At 36.3% G+C, this 17421-nt stretch overlaps 1 long non-coding RNA gene and 1 pseudogene across 1 annotated transcript; both read right to left on the bottom strand.

Annotated features, from left to right (window-relative positions):
* LOC109822867 lies at positions 2637-7240 on the bottom strand. The gene is made up of 4 exons (XR_002242293.1): positions 4252-7240; positions 4014-4160; positions 2957-3064; positions 2637-2876 (listed from the first exon to the last, which is right to left on the bottom strand). It is a non-coding gene; the product is annotated as an uncharacterized LOC109822867 (long non-coding RNA).
* Positions 15532-16306, bottom strand: LOC109822866 (annotated as a pseudogene).

Below are 17421 nucleotides of genomic sequence, written 5' to 3'. Positions count from 1 at the left end.
GAGGGTAACTCTTTCAAAAATTGATGATTTGAGGGTAGTTTTGCAATTTCTGAGATTTGGAGGGTATTTTTGCGAATGCCCCTGATTTAAGGGGTATATATGCAAAAAAAAACCATCAATGAAATGATGCTAATTGCTAATGACAAAAAAATGCCTCGTAAATTATGTGGCTTTCAGTTATCAGATTGAAAGGTTTGAAAATTTCTCACTATCTGCCATGCAAACTCCTTTTATTATAGCATGTTGTTGAGAGGAAGATGATGTGCGTTGTTTATGAAAATAAATATGCATGTGATTTGCACATGTTCTTTTAAAGAATACTTAACGCATTTTACAAAGGGGGCTTATGCAATAAATTTTTTTTGTAATTAGTGATCAAGTTGGAAAGAGTTCATAATTACGTGCAAAATTTTCTTTGTTTTTGACGTTCGTGACATTGTATCACAACAATTGCCTTAACAATATACTTTTTCTCCTAAAAAAACGAAGCATATTATGAGCCCACCTAACTTTAATCACATCCTCAACATGTACAACCACATAAAATTTAGTTGCATTTTATCCTCCATCCTATTCCTCTTTGATATTCATTGCAAAACGAACAAGACTTTTGAGAATGGGATTTTTTTTTGTCAAAATCCACTACAGGGCTGTTTAGTTTATGGATGAATTTTGATGCGTGTAATGGATTTGGAAAAAGTCATACTTAAAATCGTAATTGTTTGTGATGGATATTAAAGAGGATTTGCATGAGGAATAAAATCTAATCAATTTTTTATTTGGTTGTACACGAATTTTATTGAGTATATGTGACTAAATTCGCAAATTCGATTGAAATTATATAATTTTAGAGAATTACATTTGATCCATTTATCCTATGCCGTAACCCTAAATCCTTGCATAAAATAATAATAATAATGTATGGAATGTTCTTATATAAATGTGTACCGGCTATAGGGATGGCCCCTACATTTTTAATTTGGAAAAACTCTACAATCACCCATCAAATATCTTCCCTTAATGAGCCCATGAATGATACTAATTATATAAATTATATAAAAAGATTTAAATTGTGGAGCTTATGGACGTAAACCAAATAGTATTAGTTCTGTATGGTTTCTTCGCAATCAAGACCATAAAGAATGCCGACCTTCTCCTTTCAACCTACCTTCTTGAGCCCAAATGTCGAACACCCTACTTTTCCAATGCATAGCTGCGAACTTAAATTGAAAAAAAGATGGGTCCCACCCGAGGATATAACATAGGAAAAAGCTATTTGGTTCGCGGTTGGACCGCGAGCCCCCAACTCGCGGTGAGGGGAGTGGGCCCCATAGTAGTGAGGGCCCGCCCCCCTTTCCCCTCACGCGGTCTAACCGCGAGCCAAATAGCAGGGTTGTATAACATAACCAAGGGGAGAGCAGTCCGGAGTTGGGCTTTTCTTCCATTCTTTTACTCCCAAGGAAAGGACCCGAAGGGTCGAAATCACGTGTAAGTCAGCCACGGCATCAATCGAAAAAATAGAAATTAAAAAGTTACATTTTTATCATTTTTAATTTCATATTGATTCCATTTGGAGAAACTTTTAAAATAAACCTTTTTTAAAAATAATATAAGCAAAATCGACTATTTAATAATAAAATTAGCAAAATAGATCTCATTTTGGGATGCACCACTAATGAGGATTAGTCTGCTTTAATTATATGGGACTACTAGTCCCGTGTAATTCCCAAATTTTTTTCAGCAAAATCGACTGTTTTCTACCACAATAGCAGAAAACAGTCGATTTTACTAATTTTGCTATAACAAAGTCGATTTTACTAATATTAATTCAAAAATGGTCTTTTTTTAAAATTTATCCATTCCGTTTCTTGCTCAGGATGAAGATCGGGGGATGGGATTGGATATGCATGAATCAGAACAATTGCTTCCTTCGAGATGATGATCAATGAACGACGTAGAGGTTAGGGATTTTCTTTTTCTTTTCTTTTCTTTTCCCCCAACTTCCCCCTTTTTTATTCAAATTGCAACATAGACTTGTGATTGAAGGTAATTTGAGGGAGTTGCACATGGGAATGATGGAAAAAAATTAGATCTTTGCACTAGTAGAAAAACAAGCAAACTAGACGGAAAAAACTGTCTAGGTTGTGCAGAAATCCGTCTAGGTAGAGCAACCTAGACGAAAATCCGTCTAGAAAAGTCCGTCTAAGAAAATACCGTCTAGTTTGAGTCAACCTAGACGGAATTCCATTTAGGTTGATCTAACTAGACGGAAAGCAATCTGGATGGAATTTATAATTCCGTCTAGATTGCAACCTAGATGGAACATCCGTCTAGGTTAGTTCCTAAACGGATTTTCCGTCTAGGAAGCAATCTAGACGGCAATTCCATCTAGGTTGCTTATAGCAATATAGCAATCTAAACAGAATTTCTGTCTAGGTTGTTATTTTTTACAATTTTTTTTTTCCAGAAAGTTTATTCGCTGTGCATTTTACATTACATTCATCTGATATACACATCAATACATAATTCATGTATATTTTATAAACACATCCAATCAAATATAATCAATATTCATATTCAATACATACATCCAACAATCCAATCCAATATCACATCCAACAATCAAGTCCAATATATACATCCAACAATCCAAATCAACATCCATTTCAGCAAAAACCTATCTTATCCTAATATTTACAACAGATACACTAACAATACCAAGTCCATAACACAGATGAATAAAATAGAGTACTATTAAAGATAAAAAAAAAACTATTTAGTGCATAAAAAATAAAAAAACCTCACATCTCGTCGGGGGCGACAACGGCTCTATCCCTCGTACGAAAACCACTACTACTCCCTCCAATATCTCCAACCTGAAGGTCAAATTGATTACATTTTAGAATCACATTAAGTTTGATAATATATCAAACATAAATAGTTTTTTTTAATATACCAGTCCCTTAAATATTCAAAGTAAGGCCGTTTTCGTTAACCCCATCAGGCATATTCTCTTGCACAACCTTCTTGACTCTAACAATGTCACTAGGCTGGGAGGGAAGCACTGAAGCATTTAACGTGAAAACAAATCATTTGCAGTTGGACATTAACAACAGAAGATGTTACGATAAAGGTGAGCTAGCAAGTGAATATATTCAAAGATAATGGTATAGCGAGCATAATAAAACCTGAAAGTCATTCAACTCAGAATCACTTAGTGCTCCATCCCTGTTAAGTGTCACAGAGAATGAATATCCTTTTCAAAGCTCTAACACAACGAGGCTTCAATGACTGTGTTTCTTGATCAAAAAGTGGGGCGATCGGATGAAGTACTCCATCTACATTGACAATAACACTCTTACCCACATAACTCCCTACTAACTGCTGATCAATAAGTTGCAGACGGACTCGTGTACGCTAGAAATTTGGATGGTGTAATCTTACAAGTTTATAGTTTAAATTTCAATCTTTGTGGCCTAAAGACTTGCATTGTGACATTCTATTGTGATTTCTACTAGCCCTTTCGAAAAATACTGGAGTCAGCAGCACATGGGATTTTCTTAATTATTATTACTACCATATCCTTATCCATGTCTAGTCCTCTTTTAAGATTCTACCAACTGTCTACATAAATGTTAATGTCATTTTTGTTTCATATGTCTCTGTGTAAGCACCAATCTAATTCATATCAGTTCAAACCAAGCAACATCTCAACTTATCACATGGGTCCAAAAATATCATTTCAGCCGTCCAAAATTTCAAAACCAAATTCCAGAGAAGCCTTCTGACCTTTTAACTTATCATGATTTCTTATAATGTAGCAGTCTCCGCTCTCAGTCAAAATTCACAATACCACAAGCAAGATCCAAACTTTGGGGGGGAACACATAGGTAAACAATAATTACATAATATTAACAATGTAGGACTTATTTTGCGACAAACTTTTCACATAATCCCTAAATAACCAATCATAATGCAATCTAAAATGTCAAAGGCTGGATATTTTAAAGTACCTGAATTTGCCTGAGGGAAGAACATTCAATGCAAGTCTCAATTTCTCGAAACCGCTGCATAATCGGCAACAGAACCTGCTCCAAGCTCATATGCTGCTCATCCCTAAGATCCAACTTGCATCCAACAACAATCACTGGCACTTTAATCTACCCAATGACAACAACAAAAAAAAACAAAACTCATCATCTCACCAAACATCCAAATTCGACAAATAAAAAAATCAAGAAAATATTTCACCTCCAGCCTCCTCAACCAACTCCGGAAGCCAGTAGATACTTAGCTGATCCAGGGTGGACGGGCGATCACAAGCGTAGGTCAGCACGATGGCATCGGCGTTCTGGCACTCGGCGATGGTCTAATTGTTATAAGAGAAAGTAGATAGAGAGAGAGAGAGAGAGAGTAATTGGAGGATATTGATGCACAGATACGGTTACGGGACACAGATACGACACGGACACGGATACGGGATACGACAAAATCCAAAAAATATAGGATACGGGGATACGGCAAGAATTTTTTTCAAAGTATTATTATATATAAAAAAATTTATAAAATTCAACTAACAAACTAAATTATGAATCTATCACAAAATAACAAGTTTGTAAACAAAAAGGAATTGGAGTACATACTCATTCTTTCTATCACAAAATAACAAGTTTGTAAACAAAAAATACATCAAGATGAAGTGGAAGCTAGTCCGATGACCTTTTCATTACCTTCATCATCAGCAAACAATACGGCCTCTATGGTGAGTTCATCAAGAGACAAGGTGGCGACATCAAGAATATCAGCACCCTGAAATGAGTCGAATGCATCTCCACTAATATCTCACAGCTTCGATTCTCCTTCTTGATATTCTTGGGATGACCGAGAAAGCAAACGAAGATTGTTATGCACATACACAAGATCTTCTGCCATTGCCGGTGTCATCTTGTTCCTCTTCAAAGAGTGAATGAATGAGTATGTACTCCAATTCCTTTCGCTGCAAGAGGATGAGCAGGGTTGGCCCAGAAGCTTTAAGGCCAATGCTTGCAGATTTGGAGCTGAGGATCCATAGAACACCCACCATGGTTTTGAATCAATCAATCCTCCATCAGCAAGAGCATCTGGATCACTAAAAGTGTCAAGAGCGGCCGAGAATCTAGCATATTCCAAGTTAACTGTCCTCCGTTCATCGGCATTAGGATAATATCTCCTCAGACACTTAGACCTTTCCGAAGAGATCTCCTCATCCTGATGGGGTGCTTGCCGATGGATATTCTCATTGAGCCATGTCTCGTGATAATATCTATTAAAGTTTAACATTGAATTAGATATTATTAATAAAAATAATCACATCAAAAATAATGAATTGATAACATAATCTAAATTATTATATTGGATTCAAAGAGTGCGTCAAGCACTAAAGTGACGTGTTGCTCTTATTCCATCTAGCCACCAAGATCTTGTGTACGACATCATAAAATGAGGAGGGATCATTTTCTCTTTTGCCCTCATGTCTATAAATAACAAACTTCACCTTCTCAATCATTGTATCCCACATATCATATACCAAATGAAGGCTGGGTTTGTCGGTATCTGTGAGCCGGATCATATCATATATAGGAGCAGTGAAATCAATAATATAATCCACCTTATCCCACCACAAATCATCAAGCACTTTCTCCTTAACAAATTGTGTTTTTTCCACACCATCATCTCTGTACAAGCTCCAACGATCGCTAAGAACCATATCTTGGAGGCTTCTCTTGATCACCATGAACCTCTTTAACATGATGATCCATGAAGCAAATCGGGTATCAACAATTGAAAGAAGCTTCATCTTCGAATGCTCATTGAACATAGACAGCCTCATTGAGTGATTCATGATGAAGTTCTTAATCATCAAAGCATCATCAGATACCTCTGTAATCCAACTGCACTCTGCATAAGCAATTGCATTAGTCTCTGTATTTTTCGCAGCACAGATATTCTTAAGGGCTTGATTGAGGGTGTGAACAACACACAGAGTCCAGAAGATGTGTGGAAATTTGCCCTCCACAACTGCCCATGCGGCCTTGTATGCTGAAGCGTTACCAGTAATGATTTGAATCACATTTTAAGGCCCTACCTCTCTAATGCAATCTTCAAGTTTCTCTGCAATGAAATATTTATTCTTCTGCTCTCCCTCGGCGCATTCACGCAGTGCAAGAACATTGGCCCGCTTTCTGAGACCGTAATAAAATTTATCAATGGCCTCCTCTGTGCATCTGCCCAGCCATCACTACAAATAGATACCCCTTCTGCTTCCATGTGTCCCTGATGGGCTCCAACAACCTCTCTATGAGAGCCTTCTCACGTTACAAAAGAGTGATCCTCAAAGAATTATAACCTGGAGGCTTGTAACCGGCAATTGAATTGCTTGCGACATATGTGATCATCTTGGAGAAATAAGGATTTCTTGCCAAATTAAATGACAGCTCACCGATATAGAACATCCTTGCAATCATTGAATCCAATTCATCTCTTGCCCTTGTATTGAAGGCATGTTCAACGGTGGTGACTCCCCTCCTCCTCTTTAGCTCACTTGGACGAGAAGACATGATTTGATTTCCTGCTGCTGCACTTGACGCTGAAGAACTTGGCAGCGTCACTGTCCTAGGCATAGAAGACCTCACCCTTGCTTCCGCTTGATCCATATCAGTTTGCATGTCTCTCATATTGTGCAGTTTAACACCTTTGCACATTTTAAATTATTGTCCACTAATCCGTATTAGATGGGCTTTGACCCTTGAGTAGAAGGATGTAAATACTTCATGACAGTAACTACGCATCCACTGCCAATTCCCCCTCCTTTACCCATCTTCTCCAACTTTGTGACATACTTCCATAAAGGAGTGTGATCATCTTGAACAGACTGTGCACCAGAACTACCTTCTGCTTCTATTGCTATAAACAAGTAACAAGTACTAATTAAATATTAAACCATAACATATATGGAACATAATACGAAAATCTTGATTTAGTATAAACAACAAGTAACAAGTACAAATTACAATGCAAGAAATATGTATTTTTATTTAAAATATGAAATATGTTTTTAAGTAAGAATTAAGTGATTAACAATTAAATATTTACATGTCCATAATTTATTAGTTAGCATGCTAATTACTATTTTAAGTTCTTTTTCTAATTATACTAATTAATAAGTTGTTGCTCACTGACTTTGTTTTTCTTTTTACAGATTATACTTAATTATACTAATTAATAAGTTGTTGCTCACTGACTTTGTTTTTCTTTTTACAGATTATACTTGAGAGTTAAGTAGCAACGAGCAAGGATGAATGCTCACTGACTTTGTTTTTCTTTTTACAGATTATACTTGAGAGTTAAGTAGCAACGAGCAAGGATGAAAGATCAATCAAATTTTCCAACACAACTGCCAAAATAAATATCCATAATTCATTCTTTAAATATGTATATTCATATTGTATACCTATTTTCTAATTAGAAAATCTTCCTATTCTAATTAGAAAATCTTCATAAGTATATTCATATTTTATTCCTATTTTCTAATTAGGATGTGGTTCTTGTTTTACTTAGTGTCATGACACATAAAAGAGAGAATAAATTCCAACTCTTATTAAACTTATGTGATAAATACAAAGGTGTGAATGTAATATAATTATTGACTAACAAATAATTGGAATTGACAAAACTTCATCATCATTGCCATAACAAATTGAAATGTTAATATTCATAATTCATTTGTGTAATGTTAATAATTCATTTGTGTTAAAAACTAAAATTGAAATTGAAAAAAAATATTCATATGTTAAGAAATTAAAACTTAAATTGAAACTAAAATTTAAAAAAACAAAATACCAAATGAAGTGACTTGCTCAGTAGCTCAGCAGTAGCACGAAGCTGCATAAAAAAAATTAGTCTTTTAAAAAAAAGTGAAGAGAGAGAGACTCAAAGATTGAGAGAGACTGAGAGAGAGGGAGACGGAGATAAGAGACGGAGAGATTGAGAGAGAGACGAAGATATTGAGAGAGAGAGAGAGAGAACCAGAGAGAGAGAAAGACTCAGAGTTCAAGAGAGATGAAGAGATCTACAGAGAGAGACGAAGAGATCAGATCGAGAGAGCGAGGAGAGAGAGAAGACGGAATTTTCTGTCTAGATTGCCTCAAATTCCATCTAGATAGTCTCAAACTAGACGGAAATTTTTTTGTCTAGTTTGTATCAAACTAGATGGAAAATAATTCTATCTAGTTTGATCAGTCTAGTTTGTTTATTTTTCTACTAGTGTTGGATGATGATAGTAGTTTGTTCTTAATGTAATAGTTGATCGGAAGTGAATTTTGATACATTTATGGTACATTTTAATGTTGATCTAGAAGGGTTAAAAGGTATGAAAGCAGTGGATAGATAAAATCCACATTACTTGTGCCAGGGACTAACTAATTGTGGAGCCAAATCCCTACTAAACCCACAATTGACCCTCCATCAAGTCAATATTAAACTGAATTGACTCTAACATGCACAACTTTGTATTAGTATAGTGCCAATCGAACGATTGCAATCTTTACATAACCCCTTTGGCTTTGAGTCGCAGGCGGACACTGTAACGTAGAGCGAAAGTGATAAACCTCGGAATCCACCAAAGGGTGCTCTCTGAATCCACAAAGAATAATCTTTGAACCAACAAAGAGATAACATTGAATCCACAAAGTAATATAAAAAAGAATTTTTTTGATAAAAGTGATCATACTCCTTTGGGGTTACATGTCTCTTCTTAAATACAATAACAAATAAAAGTCCTACTAAGACTAGAATTACAAAGAATAGAAATTTTTAAATCCTACTCTAAAAAAGACTCCCTATAATAGAGGAAACAAATCATGAATTAAAATTGAATTTATTTCCTAATCTAATTTGACTCTAATATTGAATTTATTTCCTAATCTAAATAGACGCCAACTTTATTACTAAAAATAAACTAAAATCTGATTAATTTTAGATATCAGCCAAAACTAGGTATTACTGATAAAATTTTAAAAATCTAACAATATGGTTGGCTCCGTCTCATCGAGATAGACGATTTACATATATAATATGTCAGAATCCGCCTTCCAGTTTAGAAGATATGAGGAAAATTTTGTAAAATAGTCCGTTTTTGCTAATTATTTAGCAAAATAGACCGTTTTACTAAATAATTAGCAAAATATACCTCTTTTTGGCCAACAAGCCAAAAAGAGGTCTATTTTGCAAAATAGCTCAGAAAACATACGGGACTAGTAGTCCCGTATGTTTTAATCACGGATTAGTGAACTCAGAAAATTTCACAAAACATTGAGATGAACTCAGAGAACATAGTCCCATATGTTTTCTGAGTCTTGTTTTTTAAAATCGATCACTTTTTTCAAAAGATGCCTATTTTGCTAATTATTTAGCAAAACGGTCTATTTTGCTAAATAATTAGCAAAAATGGACTATTTTACAAATTTTCCCAAGATATGATTATTTCTTTGCAAAAGTCAATAATACGTATAAATATGTACTTAGCTCGTGATTGTTCAAATTCTCTATGAAATTATCCGTTAAGCGTCCTACATTAGTCTCCCCTTGTTGAAAGAAGCTCGACCCCGAGCTTATATTTGTTAGAATAGTAGCTTCATTGATAAACAATTTTCTTCTTCTGCATCGATCAGCGTCCACCTTATACTTAGCATTGATTTTCTTTATCTGTTCTTTTTCCTCTTCGGCTAGAGCTTCTTCTAAATTAAACTTTTGAATAAATCTTTTCCACACCATGTTTACATGACCGACAGCATGTGGATCTACAGATGACTTGAAAAACTTGTCAAAATATTTGCCTTGTTTCTTTTCATATTCTTGTGCCTGAAGTTTCATCTCAATCTTGTCGAAATCATTGATGCTCTTTATTTCAAAAGAAGAATTTTCCTTGCACTCCATCTTTTTTGTTTTGGACCCTCCACTAAGCAATTCACACATATCATCAATTGCCTCACTCTCTAGAAGAATTTCCCGTGCACTCCATCTTCTTTGTTTTGGACCCTCCACTAAGCAATTCACACATATTATCAGTTGCAATATCAATATGTGCAATATTGCTCACAACCTCTTTGGGAATATCATGCATAATATCCATTTTTTCTATCACATTACCATCAGCATCATGAATCTCATGCATAATGAGTGTTTGCACCTTAGGAGGAATTTCAGCACGGACAAGTTCTCCTTTTCCAATCACAACCAATGCATAGACCTCTTTAGATTGCTTCAAATCTTCGGCTAAATCTTGTTGTCTACTGCTAGAAATTTCTTCCTCTCAGTAGGCTCTATCATGGATGATTCCTTTTCTGAAAGAGGCATGAGTGCAATACCTGTGAGTGACACCAACATCTAACTGACATGGCCTACCTAAAAGTATATGACAAATATCTATCTCGACCACGTCACACAATACCTCATCAACATAGTTGCGGCCGATAGAAAAAGGTATCCGACACATCTCATCGTTCTGTACATCATTGCTCTTGCGAATCCAGTTAACCTTGTAGGGAGATGGGTGTTTCCTGTCTTCAAATCTAACTTATTCACCATACGCCGAGAGACAAGATTCTTGCTACTGCGTTTGTCAATGATAACATTACAAATCTTCTTCATCACAGTGCATCTCGTACGAAAAATATAGTGCTCAGGAGGTGGTTCTTCTTTCTTTATTGTTACTTCAATGCTCTTCCTAACTCCAGAGTCTTGCATAAGATCAAATTGGGCCTGCTTAATCCTTGCATGACCATAGTTAGAGTGTGAACTAGGATATCGATTGAACACATAATAATATATAGGAAGGAAATGAGCTTTCAACAATTCCTTCATCTTTGCCCATGTTCAAATCGAATCCTGCGCTTGATGGTGTTGACTTATCAATACTTCATCCCACCATACATATGTTTTTTCTTTAAGTCTGTAAACCAGTAATTTAACTTTCCAAACTTCTGGGATTATCTCATACTCAAAATATCTATCCACTTCACTAATCCAATCAAGGAAATCATCAACATGAATCTTTCCGTTTAAGGATGGTATCTTTAGTCCTCTAATGTCATAATTGTCTCGTCATTAGCGGCCTCTGTGATCATAATCGTGGCGTGGAGCTTCATAGTCATCATTGTCGTTGTTGAATTCGTCTTGTGGGGTCAGATCACGTTGTTGGCGACCATCAACGTGATTTTTAACTCCTACCTTGTTTAGACGCTCCATTACCGACGTAAGTCGATCTACGACAGTTTTAATCTAATTAACATCGGTCTTCAACTCATCGAACTCAGTTCAAGAAATAGGGGCTTCGTTGTCTACCATCGAATTAGAAAAATAAGTCTCTGATACCAATTAATGTAGCGCGGAAGTAATAAATCTCGAAATCCACCAAGGGTGTTCTCTGAATCCACAAAAAACAATCTTCGAATCCACGAAGAGACAAGCTCGAATCCACAAATTAATATAAAAGAGAATTTTATTGATAAAAGTGATCTTATTCCTTTGGGGTTACATGTCTCTTCTTAAATAGAATAACAAATAAGACTCCTAGTAAGTCTAAAATTACCAAAAAAAAAAGAAAGTATTAAATCCTACCCTAAAAAAAGACTCCCTATAATAGAGGAAACAAATCATGAATCAAAATTAAATTTATTTCCTAATCTAATTTGACTCTAATATTAAATTTATTTCCTAATTTAAATAGACTCTAACTTTATTACTAAAAATAAACTAAAAGCTTATTATCTTTAGCTAAAACTGCGTATTACAGATGAGAGGGAAGGTAAGTGTTGAGATGATACAATGTAAAGTGTTGAGAGAGAGATCAAGTAAAGAATAAAGAAGGCACGATAAACTACAAGCTAGAAGTGACATGAGCAACACAACCAAACAGAAGGAACTTAAGGATCAAAACTATGAAACCTGAAATGTAATGTGCAAGATACCATTATTCCAATATCAGAAAACCCTATGCATGCTCCATTCTTTCTGAAGCACTTCACAAAATAAATCAAGGCACGGCCAGGATCAAAGGAAAGTTCTAGTTCTACAGGCAAAAAGAAAGAGCACCAGTTGCACTTACACCTCGAAAACAGAAACCAATAACTGATATTCCATTAATTGTTCATTATAAATCAACAAAATTCTCCAAGAAATTAGGAAATACTGAAAAAAATAGCGGTAGCAGGTACCTACACATGTTTAAGTGTCAACAATATAGCATATGCACGGTCTAATTAAAACAATTTTTACCATACTGTTTCCTACAATCCTATCATATCATAGACCCATCCAAATAGTGCATTATTTCCTACAAATAGTATGTGCATTTCGATAATGAAGCGTATTAAGAAAGAAATAATTCATTCTTCACCCATTACCTACCTTTTCTCTTTGGCATATAGTTCCCCACTTCTATTTCTCTCCAAATTTCCGTATACTTTAGGATTACCAAGTTTTTGGATTTCAGGTTTGAATCCCACTAAACACTATTGCGCCTCCATATGTCTCCCCCTATGTTGCATGGGTACAGTTCGGGTTTCGGACAAGTGGGTATTTGTAAAAGGTGGTGTATGGGAGCATGGCTATATACAAGTATCAAAACTAATAATTTACACAAGTCCATTATTTTTTTTCATTCACATGTTACAAGAATAAAAATTCCTATAACATTTTATGTTTCGTTTATTATGTAGATGATAAATTGAACCGCTTATTTTTTAACTCGATACGCAAACCTCTAATCATAGATCTGAACTAGGCATGGACTGAAATGAACCGGACACATGTCCAATGAGTTTCAGGAAGTAGATGTTAAGTGTAGGATAAACATCCAAGAAGTGTTATAACAAGTGTTCTAAATTAGAACATATATTATATAGTTGAGTACACATCCGGATAAATGCATGTATATATCTACGGAGAGTTGTTCCATATGGGCAACATACATAATAATAATAATAATACACAAGTAGTGGCTTCAACCGGCTTAGTACACATTATTGACCTACAACCTAATAGCTTGAGCACCAAGTTTCTAGATACATATGGTTTGAATCTTGCAAACTACAACTGTCACCTCCATTTGTCTCCACATTTCAATCTGCAAGAGGAATTATGAGCACCGTGCTCAACTGCCTTAAAGTCACGTTATTGACCTACAAGGCTGCAACCTTAACAGCTTAAGCTGTTAGGCCAGAAAAGGTTTCCAAATATGATATCACAAGCCAGCATAAGTCTCCATCTCTGTTAGTCCACAACTCCCAGAGCCATAAAATCTAACCTTCCTAAATGTCCTTTTAGACAGCGAGAATCTATAAGAATGCAACCGATTAATGAGTAGCTCCGCTGGTGCAAAGGAAGCATATATCAGATCCTCTTCCAACAAAATTCTTCTCTTCAACGATCCAATAATCCGTCAACTGTTGTATCTTAGGTCCCTATCAGGTGAGTCAACCTTACCTATAAAGATCTCATATTGATGGAGATGCAGCCATGTAGTAAGTGAATGCCAACTCAAATACAACACAACAAACTCTACAAAATGAGTATCCTGTGGAAAACCACCTTAATCCAGAAGCCTAAGGTCTCAGGTAGCGGGTCAATAATGTATACTAAATTGCTACAAGTTTCTTCCTGATTCTTCACATATGGATAAATATAAGTGGGGTTAACAACAATTGATCTTCTTGAATCCCACAGCCTGAATATAATGCTACCATAATCTAACTCGATAAAGGGACTAAATGGAGAATAAAGTAATAAAAGAAAAAGTGAAAAATGATATATAGAAGAGGGGATCGTCTTCTTATACACTGTACCTAATTCATTAGGTACAAATATTTACATGAGTGCACAACAGGCAGTAAGTAGGTATTAAATTTGGATAAAGCAAGATAAGCTTAAAGGAAAAGATAATATATAAAAGGTCAGGTAGTTGGATCCTTGGTTTAAGGGCACTGAATGAAAGTAGCGTATAAGAGTCTCAAGCACTAAACATACAAAGAGAAGATCTTCGAAAGAATGGAACACTGCAATCTTCAGGCAAATATAACAAAACATAACAATGTAAACTAATCCAGTTCCTACTAAGGACATTCAGCGACTTATGATCAACTGCCATATTCTTTTATGTTAAACTCAGTCGGGCAAAACAACATCATAGAAGAAAATAATTTAGGGTCCCATCAACCTCTCCAGTTCATAAAGCTCATGCCAGAGGCAATAGTCTGAGAGCTCGTCTTCACCGCAGAACTATTAAATCCATGCAAAATAACAACAATCCATAAGTATCTATATCCAGATAAGGGGAAGGTTGGTCAATCAAAGTCATCCATTTTCTTTTTATTTTTTGTTTTCAGGTGGCGGGCGGAGGGAAGGTGGGGTAGGTTCGTTTACGATTTTTTCTTCTTCTTCTCCAATGATCAAGAGAATATGGACAAGCATCTGAGAAATATGTTTCCCCATAATTTCTTTATAGTTATATACAATCTACTCACTGTCTTCTTCCACGGGATGACGAGTAGGGTACGGTATTGACCAAATATTACAGCCTGTAATGACCTTGAAATAAACCTAAGACCTGGAAATCACTTGGCCAAGGAGATTCTGGTCAGAGAGGGATCGACATAACACTGAACAAAACAGAAGTCTATCAGCCTATGTTGAACTCTGACGGCAGGCACTCAGATTTTTCTAGAGATATATAATACATCTTGTAGAATTAAAGCCAGAAGAAGTCACTGCACGGAATAATTACTTTTAACATTCATAAGCCAGCCGCATTGAATGATAAACTCGGCAAATTTCAGGTGTATAAACACAGCTTGTAATCTTTAATTTATTCACCAAATGTGTTCAAAGTGATAATTTCTCCTCAATCAAACAAAAGCAAGCAAACAAGCACAAACCTTGAAAAAGCTGCAGCGTAATCAAAACAGTTATTGATCAGAATACGTGTAAAAATAAGGACAAATTTTCAAAACAAACTCTTTTGCAAATTTATTCCCAAAAAACAACCCATTTCTCTCTTATTTGTAAAAACCGACATGGTTTCAGCCTCAGCGCTGAAACCGGGTCGGTTTTTACAAAAGAAGTTCCGAAACTTCACGGGAGTTGAACTCCCGTGAAGTTTAGCAGCTTTTAATTAGGAGTTTAACTCCCATGAAGTTTCACAGTTCAAAAAATTTGTTTTTAACTAAGAAACTTCACGGGAGCTGAACTCTCAACTCCCATGAAGTTTAGCAGCTTGATTAAAAACTGCTAAACTTCACGGGAGTTCAGCAGCTTAATTAAAAACTGCTAAACTTCATGTGTACTCTCAACTCCCGTGAAATTTCGAAACTTTTTTTGTAAAAACCGACCTGGTTTCAGCGCTGAGGTTGAAACCAGGTCGGTTTTTACAAATAAAAATTAAAGGGGTTGTTTTTTGGGAATAAAATTGCAAAAGGGATTGTTTTGAAAATTTGTCCGTAAAAGTAATGCGATCTGGGTGCAATATTCATATTCAAACTGCATTTAAACAGCTATCCAACAATTCCAAGTCAAAGCAACATTAGTTTCCACCAATTCGATAGCTTAACCCTTTGAAAATCAAAAGACTACAAAAATTTAAAAAGAAAAGAAAAAAGAAAAAAAGAAAAAAAAAACCTTTTTACCCCCAAATTAACCTGCCATCGAGTGATTCGCAATGTACTCGATCGCAAGCGCAGTCGAATCAATCTTATGCGCCTTTTTATCCGGAAGCTCGAGCTTGAACTCCTCCTCCAACGCCATCACAATCTCCACATTGTCCAAGCTGTCCAGCCCCAGATCCTTCTGAAAGTGGGCCTCAGGCGTCACCTAAAACAAAAAAATTAGGGTTAGAGTTAGGGTTTTGAAGTTCGGATCATGAGATTTTTTTCGGAAATTTGGGTTGGGATTTTGGTACCTTTGAGGGATCGAGCTTGGGGAAGCTCTTGACGACGTCGAGCACTCATTCGATGACTTCTTCTTTCGTCAGGTGGTCGTCGTGGGAGGAGAAGGATCGGAGTGAGGGTACATGGCGGGAATTTTCCAGGGTTAGGGTTCGGATTGGGGCTCGGATGTGGCGGAGGATCGATTGTCTGAGGGCGGCCGCCATTGATCCCTTTCTGCTGCAGTCGCTGCGAGAGGGTTGGAAAATAGAAGCTTTGCTGATGTTTGAGGGTGAGAAGGGAAATTGCGAAGAAAAAGGAGTAAATTTCGAAAACAACAATGAACTTGGGGATTTTTGCACAAATTTACGAGAATTAATATCCCTAAATGGAAAATAGCTGACAATGTGTTTGGTTGGTGGCAATCGGGTCGGGTCGGGTCATAGTTGATCCGACTCGTATAAGTGTGACCCGACCTGTCCGTTTAATAAATGGGTCAATGCGATCCGACTCATTTATTAAACGGGTTACCCGACCCGACCCATATAACCCGAATGACCCGTTTATCAAAGTTCACTTCAATGTCGTTGATACTATATCTAACCGTTATCTGACAAACTAAAGACATTCAAATGGTTTGAATCAGAAGATCACTGCCTCCTTTTTAAGTACCTCACAGTTCACACACCAAATGAAGGATAATGTACTTGGGGAACATAGTTATGTACCCAGGGATACCAAGTGAATAGTTATGTACCCATGGAACATGATAGAGAAATATTCAAGATGCAAATAATATTCTAGGTCAAGTACAAATTGTTATCAATGGCCAAAATAGAACAGATACTAAAATGCAAGTCAATATTTGCACAACTCCTTAAAAATAAGATTCAATTTCAGGTTTATCGTAACGATTTTGCGACGGATATAACCGTGACGATATGCCTAATGCAACAATTTATTTAAAACATTGCATTGGCCTAATAATTGTTTTTGTGCTTTGGGAGCTTAAGTTTTTAAAGCTTGTTAGAATTTCAAAAGCAATAAAATTTGTCTACTGGTATTTTATGAGAGGGTATCGGGTTTAATATTTGAAAGCCCATCGCCCTGACCTCTCTCTCTCACAAATTGTCACAGAAATCCTAAGGCGAGTTCTGCTAAAATCGCCATGGCCAAAATTTTTCACTCCCTAAAATCATCATGGCCAAAATCATCATCTAATCATCGATCTCATCACTGAACTCGTTGCCGTTTTCATCTTGGATCTAATCTACAATCTCCTCTCCGATCTCATATTCGAGCTCGTTGTCATTGTCGTCGTCGAGATACTCTCGTTGCCATTCTCGTCGTCGAGCTACTCTTGTTGCCATTATCACCGTCGCTCGCCGCTCGAAGCCGCTTGCCTCCGCTTGTTCACCGTCACTCGGTCGTCACTGGCCTCTGCTCGTTGCCCTTGCTCGTCGTCGCT

This window comes from Asparagus officinalis, chromosome 8 (assembly GCF_001876935.1).
Source record: "Asparagus officinalis chromosome 8, Aspof.V1, whole genome shotgun sequence".
NCBI classification, from domain to species: Eukaryota; Viridiplantae; Streptophyta; class Magnoliopsida; order Asparagales; family Asparagaceae; genus Asparagus; species Asparagus officinalis.
This window is presented reverse-complemented; position numbering and strand designations above follow the sequence as displayed.